Below are 11,313 nucleotides of genomic sequence, written 5' to 3'. Positions count from 1 at the left end.
TTATCCTTATTAAAAAGATGTGACCTAACCGGTGACTGGGCAGAGGCTCGTGATGCCTACCCTGAGGAATTAAAACCCTTTCACAGGAGCATGCATGAGCTATCACTTCAAGCAGACTGCCTGATGTGGGGCAGTCAGTAGTCATGCCTCTTCGAGGCAGAGAGGCATTTGTCTGGCAGCTCCACCGCGAGCACCCGGGGATTGTTCTCATGAAGGCCATAGCCAGATCCCACGTCTGGTGGCCTGGTATTGACGCGGACCTGGAGCTCTGCGTCCAAAGGTGCACTATTTGTGCCCAGCTCATCAATGCCCCCAGGGAGGCTCCCCTGAGCCCCTGGCCCTGGCCTACCAAACCGTGGTTGCGGGTGCACGTCGACTATGCGGGCCCATTCATGGGCAAAATGTTCCTCGTAGTTGTAGATGCATTTTCAAAGTGGATCGAATGCACCATTTTAAACTCGAGCACAAACTCCACCACTTGGAGAACCACACGTGAAAGGTCCCCGGTTTGAACCCGTGTAGAAACATTATTTTAAGGCTACATTTGTTGTGAAATAAATTGAACAAAATTCGCCCCAGGTTCCTTGTCGCATGAGCACTGAAAATTTTAAACCAGTCTCCGAAATACAGAGTGTGTAATGTCAGATAGTGTAGAAAACTTCATCAATAATTCAAGCTCCTTAAATGATTAACAAAAGAACAGAATAAATAGGAACAGGAGTCGGCCATTCGGCCCCTCTATCCTGCTCTGCCATTCAATAAGATCATGGCTGATCTGACCATGGACATTGAGTTAAGGGACTCGGGGACCTGTTCTCTCTCCCCTGAGAAGGTTCACGTTCTACAGTCCAGCCTCTAAAAGGCACCACTCTGTGCACAATACTTGCCGGGTTTGAGTCCTGAGGATGAGTCATCCGCCGAGAGCCACAGGTCGAGGTCATGAATGCTTGGCTCACGGAGATGGCCTTCTGCAGTGTGACTGTGGTATCTCCTGACAGTAGCTTATGAAGAAGGCCCTCGTGGCCGATTCCGATGACAAAGATATCCCGCAGTGCTTCGGTGAGGTGGTCACCAAAATCCCACGGTGCCGAATGCCTCCTGAGGTCTGCAGCATATTTCGTGATCTCCTTGCCTTCGGGCCGTCGGTGTGCATAAAACCGCTGTCTGGCTGTGAGGATGCTCTCTTCGGGCTTGAGTTATTCTTTGATCAGTGTTACAAGCTCCTCGTACATCTTGGTCATTGTCTTCGCTGGTGCCAGCAAGTCCCTGACGAGGCCGTAAACGGTGGGCCCACAACTGGTTAGCAGGATAGCTCTGCACTTATCAGCCAGTGTGACCGTGTTGTCACCTGCCAGATAGTTTGCTGTGAAGAAATGGACAAGCCTCTCCACAAAGGCTTCCCAATCATCACCATCGGCGAACTGCTGCAACGTACCAAGGTTAGCCATTTTCGTGTGAAGGTCCATAATCGCGTCGCCAATTGTTATACCTTCAGATGCTCTGATAATGACTCCACGAGACAAAGTGTAGTGCTTGAACTGTAGTGACCTTCGTCCTTTATTGATAACCACAGAGTGAGGATCACACCTGATGGCTTGGCTTTTATTTCAGGCCAGGCACACCTGAACAGGTAAGCTACAAGCCTCCCACTGCAGTTACCTCTGGTGCACAACTTGCAATCGTACAAGCAATAACCATGTAGGACACATGACAGGTGTCATTGTGGAACCGTTTCTCTCACTCAAAGTTAGACACACTACCGTGGGCACCACGAGGTCTAGGTAGGTAGCCATTGACATTCAGGTTCATATATAAATATATATAACTATATTGACATGTATCATAACTGTTCCGTGGTGGTCAAGGGGTTAAGATCCAGCGCACTAACCTGGTTTCAATCCTCGATCAATTCATCGCATAAAAATAATTGAGTTCTGTGAGACGATTACTAATTGCTGTAATCACCATGAATACCAATAATTTCTGTGATAGACCGACCTTACAGACTATCTGGCTTCTCCAGCCCTTTGCCAGGCACGTGTTCGAGGTATAATTTTGTAAACTGGGTGAGTTTGCTGATCGCGGGGAGATGGTAGGAGCCTCTGTGGCCCCACTGTGAGGAAGTGAACACGGTGGCTGGGTGATTGGTGACATTTCTGTAAAGGGCAGCGGAGGAGAAGGATTGTGAACTTTCAGTGTGGGACAGAAGTTGTTTAAGGTGAGCCAACACATTCCCAGTCAGCACAGAGGGAGCTCACTGGTCATTGTTCTTTTGGATATTGTTCTTCCAGAATTAATATTTCCTTTGCTGTGTCGAAATAACCAAACCCTTGCTCCAAGGTTTGTCTCACTGTTTCCCCGGTGTCAGGCAGAGATACGCCTGCTGCCCTCGTTTATTTCATGTGACAGGACACAAAAGTACAAAATCAACCTGCAGGTGGCCACACATAGCACTGAATAGTCAGGATGGCCGAGCGGTGTAAGGTGTTGTGTTCACGTCACTGTTCTCTTCTGGAGATGTGGGTTCATGTTCCATTTAATCATTAAGCGAAACCCATTTGTTTTGTCACCACCAACTCCTTAAAAGTGCAATTCAGCAGTCCAACTGCTCGATGAACATTTCCGTCTTACCTGGTGCTGAAGTTTGTTCATTCTTCTGTCGAACATCAATCATATATTTTGCTCTGAGCATGTGTGGAACTTTTATTCCGATCTCATTGCGTTTAATTTTGGTACTCTGGTGCTGAAAGTGGAGATGTTTCCGCAGTATAACAGTTAACACTTTCGCCTCACACGCGAAAGCACCTCGGGGGGAAATATATTCTGGAGCTTTTTCATGCATGTTCAGAGGAGAGTTTGTTCTTCTGTGAAAGGTCAAGAGATCAGAAGAACGTAAGAGTTAGGAACAGGAGTCAGGTATTCGGCCCATATTCAAGTTTTCAAGATCTTTCCGCCCGGTTTTGGACCGGGGACCTTTCGTGTGTGAGGCGAATGTGATAACTTCTACACTACGGAAACACTGTGGTCGAATCTATCTGAGGATAAAACCACTGCTCTAACCTACACAGCTAGCCGAGAATTCAGGAGTTTGTTTTAAGAGAATAAAATTAGGGTGCTATATTTCGGAAGGCTGTAAGTGCCTTTTCCATGCCTCGGGAACCTTTTCCACGCCTCGGGAAACTACTATCAGCAATGGCAGACATCGATGACGAGGTCCAACACCGCCTCCAGTGTGCCAGCACAGCCTTCGATCACCTGAGGAGGAGAGTGTTTGAAGACCAGGACCTCAAATCTGCCATCAGGCTCTGGGTCTACAGGGCGGTGGTGATACCTGCACCGCGGTATGGCTCCGAGACATGGACTATATACAGCAGACATCTCAAATCACTGGACAAATACCACCAGGGCTGTCTACGCAAGATACTGCAAATCCCCTGGGAGGACAGACGCACCAACATTAGTGTTCATGCTCAGGCCAACATCACCAGCATTGAAGCACTGACCACACTCGACAAGCTCCGCTGGGCGGGCCACATTGTCCACATGCCCAACATGAGACTCCCTAAGCAAGCGCTCTACTCAGAACTCCGACACGGTAAGCGAGCCACAGGAGGCCAAAGGAAACGTTTCGGGCACACCCTCAAAGCCTCCCTGATAAAATGCTACAAACCCACCTGCACCTGGGAGTCCTTGTTTTTTGGGTTCACTTGGCGGATCGATCATCCTCAGCCACGTGGTATGTCACAGCACGTTTGCACATTCACTGGAGTTACCCCATCGTTGTGCAGCCTTTGCACACGTAGTGCTTGAATCGACATTGATGGGCCCGAGGATTACCCCCGCAGCACCAACACGGTGCCAGTAGATTCACATTTACCCCATATGGCGCACTCTGAGTCATCACAGGTCTTGCACCCACAGACGTATCGACCCTGCCATATGCAGTTAGGCCGGGTAGCGACATCATTTTATGCACAGTACTTGCCGGTGAGCTTCGATGTTGAGAAGATATCTGTTTGGTGTTATCATCCGTGGCCATGCATGCCTGGGCGATCGCGATGGCCCTGCTCAGGTCTCGGTTTTCAGCAACCAACAGCTTTCAAAGAATGACCTCGTGGCTGATGCCCAGCACGTAAAAGTCCCACAGCATTTGCCCCAACGCAGCAAGGTCCCGCGAGGTGTCTCAGGTCGGTGACATAATCCGCCAGGTCCTGGTCCCCGGAGCGATGGTGCGTGTAAAAACGATATCTGGCCATAAGGATACTCTCCTTCGGCTTGAGGTAGTCCCAAACGAGTGTGCACAACTCTGAATATTCCTTCTCGGTTGGTTTTGTCGGTGTGAGCAGAATCTTGATGAGGCTGTATATTTTAGGCCCACAGAAGGTGAGGTGAACCACACTTTGCTTGGCCACGTTAGCGTCTCCTTCCAGCTCGTTGGCCACAAAGTACTGGTCGAGCTGCTCGACGAAGGCTTCCCAATCATCACCCTCTACGGATCTCTCTAATATTCCAAAGGCAGCCATGGTTGTGTGAAGGTTCGTATTCTGTTACTCGTCGCCAATTGTTGTGTAGAGAAGAACTTCCCGAGGCTGAGTACTGTGAGCTAAACTTAGTGTGACCTTAGTCTTCTTTATTACAACTCCAGAGTGCCTGAACAACATGGCAGCCGACCTTTTATACTGGCCCTGCACGTGTGGGCAGGTGGCCATTAGGCTCCAACAGTCGCGCCCTCTGGTGGCAAGTATTACATAGTTACATAATTCACATAATTGTTATCGTTCAGAAGTTATAATTCCAATGAATGCCTGAATCATCCGAAAGGAGCCTGGTTTGTAGGACAAGGCTACATATCAGGAAGGAGTGTAGTTAGATGACAAGGGAAGTGATTATCTGATTATAAGTTAGGAGAATAAAAAGAGTAAATGCTGGTAACACTGAGCAGGTCAGGCAGCATATGTGGAGAGAGAAACAGAGTTAACGTTTCAGGTTAATGACCTTCCATCAGAAGTTGGGCACTTGTGTTAGGTAATACTATTACAAATTTAAATTATCACGTAACAGGGGTAAGGCAAAGATATAAAATGTGGCATTTGGAACAGATCGTTTAGAATCCGATTAATTTTTGATCAATTTTTACACCGAGCTGGGAACTGTAACATGTTTGAGTTCTTCGGCGAACATTCGCAAGGTTTGGGTGTAAGTACTGTTGTTAAGTGTATGTTTTATTATTGTCTGTTTAATAACTCTGACATTTAATGTTGCGGACCATATTACTGCACTGCGCGTGTTCCAGCTCTGTTTGGAGCACCGATCCCTTCAATCTGTCGCTTGACAGGGACAGTTGGATTCACCGTATCTTTGTTTGGTGAAATTACAAAAATTTAAAGCGGCGCACATCAACCTGGTCACCGACTCACTATCCGCTACACGCTGCTCCCGTGAGATGAAGCCCAGTTGCTGTACAAGCAGAACTCATTCATCGAAAGGCCAATTCACTGAGATACCTGATTCTTTGCACCGAACTTCTTCGCAAAGAGTTGCAGTTCGTGTGGGTTGATTCGGGCACATCTTTCCCCACACTCCAACACTTCAAACATAACTCAACAGCTGTAAAGCGCTTTGGGGCGTCATGAGTTCCTGTCAGGTGCTGTCGAAATGCAAGTCCTTCTTTGCAAAAATTCGATGCAAGTTCAAAATTCGCGGGTAAATTGAGGGCTCGTCCTGGATTTGAAGCCGGGACCTCTCGTAAATTTCAAGTAACAACCCCAAAGCGAGAATTATACCCCTAAACCAACGAGCCAATTACTGCACAACTGTGGAGCTCAGGTGTAACCATTAGTGAAGCATTTTTAGTGTGTTGCTATTCTTGATCGGAGGAACATATGGGACGGAATCAGTGAATTTGCTTTTTCGACCTGTCTTCTGAAGCAGCGCACAGTTCCACTCCGACAGTCAATGAGCTGTTGGGACGTTACTGTATCCAGGTTGCGGGTGGCCAACAGGCGCCTGGCTGCAATGAGCGATAAAATCTAGCATTAGCCAGAAGCACGGCGTGCTCAGTCGGGAGAACATGAGACTTTTAATTACAAGGTCCTGGGTTTGAGCCCCATGTTGGGCGATTGCATTTCTTTTAATTTTATGTTGCTTTCATGGAAAATCATCATTAATTAACCCACAATCTTCTTTTGCACAATTAAAGAAATGCTAACTGAAGGAAATCCCTAATTGAATCATTTCTTCTGTGCTCTGCAAGTGAACTCTGAAACCATAAACCATTTTACACACTGTGCTTTCGGGGTCTGGGTCAAAATGTTCATTGCTGATAACATCAACAGGAGACTGGGGAAACAGTGAGACTGACTTTAGAGCAAGGGTCCGGTTATTGTGAAACACCAAAGAAAATAGCAATTCTGGAAGAATAACATCGAAACGAAATGTGAGCTGACATCCTGAAAGAAGTGTTAAGGCAGAAGGTTCAATGCTGCATCCCTTTCTGCAAAAAATTCCTTTCACAAATATTTCAATGTCCGAAACGGCACAAAGCAAAAATGTTCCTTTCAAAGTCAATAAACACCTGAATTTCCGCACCCCGCGAATCTCCTGAATCAGATGCCTCCAGTTTTGCCGACTCAATCCATGTCCCTTTGCAATGTTGTGCTCCCACCCACACTAGGAAATGTGCCACTAACTTATCGAATCATGGAATGGTTACAGCACGGCCATTCGGCCAATCGAGACCATGCCGACTCTCAGAGAGTCCCACTCCCCCGCCCTTCCCCCGTAGCCCTGCAATTGTTTTTCCTTCAGACACATATACAAATCCCGTCTGAAAGATAAGGTTGAGTCTTCCTCCACCGCCCTTTCAAGCCGTGCATTCCAAATCCTAACCACGCGCTGCTAAATGGCCATCTCCTATTCCTATGTGTAAAGTCTGGGAATCACGAGATCAATTTATGCCACACTCACAGCCTTCCTAAATGTAGCAGCGTCATTCTATTCTCGTAAAACAAGCTCCTGAATTATCGGCCAGCTGAGTAGGTTAAAGCTCTGGTTATATTCCTGAGATTACATGAATCGCAGCGTTTCTGTAGTGTAGCGGTTATCACGTTCGCCTCACACGCGAAAGGTCCCCGGTTCGGGCAGAAACATTATTTTGGAGACTATTTTTGCTGGGAAATTAATTGAACAAAAGTCGCCCCAGGTTCGTTGTCGCATGAGCACTGAACATTTTAAACCAGTCTCCTAAATGCAGAGTGTGTAAAGTCAGATAAGGGAGAAAACTTCATCAATGATTCAAAATCTTTGAATGATTAAAGTTCATTTATTGAAGTTTCCACTGTCCCTCAGTAACGATTCTACAAAACAACGCTGTCGGTTAATGAATGGGGAATAAAACAAATAATCTTCACCCATCCCCATCCCCCGACACACAGTTTAATTCGTTGCATGTCATTATTTTAAAGATTTTGAATGAAATAGTTACTTTCTGAATCCGGGCTCCCTCTGTGAGCGCCGCACCACTGAACCAGCAAGAAACACGTTAAAGAATTTACCACAATTGCTGACATTTCTTAAGCTATTGTCTTGTGTTTTTTCAGCTCTTCGTCCGTTTCAGCTCCTGACTGCGGATATTGCTGTGATTAAACCTGAACACAATGCAATGTCTCACAGCCCCTGTCTCGGTTAATACCAGCAGATCTAAGCCGCATTTCAAACCCACAAACAACTCATTAGTTATTCGCTCTTCCCAGTTCCAGAGCTCAGAGGGTTATTGTCCATCCCTGGGAGGCAAGCTACCTCGGACCCGGGCCAAAGCTCCCCGTACACCGAGCACAAGCTGAGGAAAACCCCGGGGGAGAGGATATCCTGGTGTGGGGGGCTACAGGGCCGTCGTACCCTTAAATAATCCCTCACAGCTCATCTGAAAGCAGCCGGAATGTGCCTGCCTCAGCCGTGAGGCTACACTTGTTTATTTTTAAAAAGAGAAGCAACTATCCTCATTCAGCAGATATAAGGCAAGATATCATCAAAAGAGGTTTTTGGACATTTTAAGTGATGTGTTTAATGCTTCAGTCCTTTTTGTGTTTAATTTCCATCCCCTATCTGGCTGTGCCTGCACTGAGCTTACCTCTAGGTAAGGTTGTTCTGAACTTACAAAAGTGGGCACTTAATCCAGCCGACGTTAGTTTGTATTAAGTTTTCACTGCCGAAACTTGCAAAACAGGCCTGATTGGCTGGACACGCCCCTTTTTGAAAAAAAATACCTTACCTGAAGCCAACCTCAACGAACTCAGTTGAACTGGAGCAAACTAATATCCGAGAATTGCAATTTCTAACATTCTCCAAAGTAAACTAGTTGCTCCAAAAAGCTAGGAGCAACTCCACCCGAAACTTGGGCCCTCAGTGTGGGACAGAAGTTGTTTAAAGTGAGCCAACACATTCCCGATCAGCACAGAGGCAGCTCAGTGGTCAGCTCCCCTCTGTTGGGGCTGTTCTACCAGAAGTTTCTGTAAGGCAATAAACGGCAACGCCTCCACGCTAATTCAACGGTGGGCACTCATGCTGGCATCTTACGACTATACCATAAGGCACAGACCAGGCACAGACAACTGTGCAGACGCGCTCAGCATGCTACCCCTGGCGACCACGGAAGGGTCTGACGAACAGGACTGTGAGATAGTCATGGCAATCAATGCCTTTGAGTCCACAGTTTCACTCCTAACAGCTCACCAAATCAGAGCCTGGACGGCCATCAACCCCACGTTATCCTTATAAAAAAGATGTGTCCTAACCGGTGACTGGGCAGAGGCTCGTGATGCCTGCCCCGAGCAATTAAAACCCTTTCACAGGAGCATGCATGAGCTATCACTACAAGCAGACTGCCTGATGTGGGGCAGCCGAGTAGTCATGCCTCTGCGAGGCAGAGAGGCATTTGTCCGGTAGCTCCACCGCGAGCAGCCGGGGATCGTTCTCATGAAGGCCACAGCCAGATCCCATGTCTGGTGGCGTGGTATTGACGCGGACTTGGAGCTCTGCGTCCGAAGGTGCACTATTTGTGCCCAGCTCAGCAATGCCCCCAGGGAGGCTCCACTGAGCCCCTGGCCCTGGCCTACCAAACCGTGGTCGCGGGTGCACATAGATTATGCGTGCCCATTCATGGGCAAAATGTTCCTCGGAGTAGTAGATGCATTTTCAAAGTGGATGGAATGCACCATTTTAAACTCGAGCACAACCTCCACCACTTTGTAGAACCACACGTGAAATGTCCCCGGTTTGAACCCGTGTAGAAACATTATTTTGGAGACTACTTTTGCTGTGAAATAAATTGAACAAAAGTCGCCCCAGGCTCCTTGTCACATGAGCACTGAACATTTTAAACCAGCCTCCGAAATACAGAGTGTGTAATGTCAGATAGGGGAGAAAACTTCATCAAAGATTCAAGCTTCTGAAATGATTAACAAAAGAACATAAGAAATAGGAACAGGAGTCGGCCATTCGGCCCCTCGATCCTGCTCTGCCATTCAATAAGGTCATGGCTGATCTGACCATGGACATTGAGTTAAGGGACTCGGGGGCATGTTCTCTCTCCCCTGAGAAGGTTCACGTTCTAGAGTCCAGCCTCTAAAAGGCAACACTCTGTGCACAGTACTTGCCGGGTTTGAGTCCTGAGGATGAGTCATCTGCCTAGAGCCACAGGTCGAGGTCATGAATGCGTGGCTCATGGAGATGGCCTTCTGCAGTGTGACTGTGGTATCTGCTGACAGTAGCTTATGAAGAAGGCCTTCGTTGCCGATTCCGATGACAAAGATATCCCGCAGTGCTTCAGTGAGGTGGGCACCAAAATCCCACGGTGCCGAATGCCTCCTGGGGTCTGCAGCATATTTCGTGATCTCCTGGCCTTCGGGCCGTCGGTGTGTATAAAACCGCTGTCTGGCTGTGAGGATGCTCTCTTTGGGCTTGAGTTGTTCTTGGATCAGTATTACAAGCTCCTCGTACGCCTTGGTCGTTGTCTTCATTGGTGCCAGCAAGTCCCTGACGAGGCCACAGACCGTGGGCCCACAACTGGTTCGCAGGATAGCTCTATACTTATCAGCCAGTGTGGCATAGTCGTCAGCAGCCAGGTCGTTTGCTGTGAAGAAATGGACAAGCCTCTCCACAAAGGCTTCCCAATCATCACCATCAAGAAAATGCTGCAACGTACCAAGGTTAGCCATTTTCGTGAGAAGATCTGGAATCTCGTCGCCAATTGGTATACCTTCAGATGCTCTGATGATGACTCTACGAGACAATGTGTTCTTTATTGATAACCACAGAGTGAGGATCACACCTGGTGGCCTGCCTTTTACACTAGGCCAGGCACACCTGCACAGGTAAGCTAAAATTCTCCCACTGCATTGCCCTCTGGTGCACACCTTGTAATAGTACAAGCAGTAACCATGTAGAACACATGACAGGTGTCACTGTGGAACAATTTCTCTCACTCAAGTTTCGACACACTACCGTGGGCACCACGAGGTCTAAGTAGCTAGCCATTGACATTCAGGTTCATATATAAATATATATAAATATATTGACATGTATCTTATCTGTTCTCTGGTGGTCAAGGGGTTAAGACCTCGCGCACTAACCTGGTTTCCATCCTCGATCAATTCATCGCATAAAAATAATTGAGGTCTGTGAGACGATTAATAATTGCTGTAATCACCAAGAATACCAATACTTTCTGTGATAGACCGAGCTTACAGACTATCTGGCTTCCCCTGCCCTTTGCCGGGCACGTGTTCGGGGTTTAATTTTGTAATCTGGTTGAGTTAGCTGATCGCGGGGAGACGGTAGGAGCCTCTGCGGCCCCACTGTGAGTCTGTGGAAGTGAACACGGTGGCTGGGTGATCCGTGACATTTCTGCAAAAGGCAGCGGAGGAGAAGGATTGAGAACTTTCAATGTGGGACAGAAGTTGTTGAAGGTGAGCCAACACTTTCCCGATCAGCACAGAGGGAGCTCACTGGTCAGCTCCCCTCTGTTGGAGCGCTGCACCAGAGGTTTCGGTAGTGCAGTGGTTATCACGTTTGCCTTACACGCAAAAGGTCCCTGGTTCGATCCTGGGTAGAAACATTATGTTTAACTTGCTGTGGATGAACAATCGGAGGCGAGTTTAGTCTCCATGCAAATGCTGCCTGACCTGCTGAGATTTCCAGCATTTGCTGTTTTTATTTGCTATTTATTCTCCTGGCAAAACGGCTCTCTTATTCCTTAATTGCTTTTTATTTCACTTCAATAAATAGATAACTTTGAGTGAGAGAAAACGGATCCAC

General features: G+C 47.5%; 1 non-coding gene across 1 annotated transcript; it reads left to right on the top strand.

Moving 5' to 3' along the window:
• The first annotated feature begins 11,040 nt into the window (after positions 1 to 11,040).
• trnav-uac (transfer RNA valine (anticodon UAC)) lies at positions 11,041 to 11,113 on the top strand. The gene has a single exon. It is a non-coding gene; the product is annotated as a tRNA-Val (tRNA).
• The last annotated feature ends 200 nt before the right edge of the window (positions 11,114 to 11,313 follow it).

This window comes from Pristiophorus japonicus, chromosome 25 (assembly GCF_044704955.1).
Source record: "Pristiophorus japonicus isolate sPriJap1 chromosome 25, sPriJap1.hap1, whole genome shotgun sequence".
Lineage (NCBI taxonomy): Eukaryota > Metazoa > Chordata > Chondrichthyes > Pristiophoridae > Pristiophorus > Pristiophorus japonicus.
Note: the sequence above shows the minus strand (reverse complement) of the source record. Positions and strands in the feature narration are given on the sequence as shown.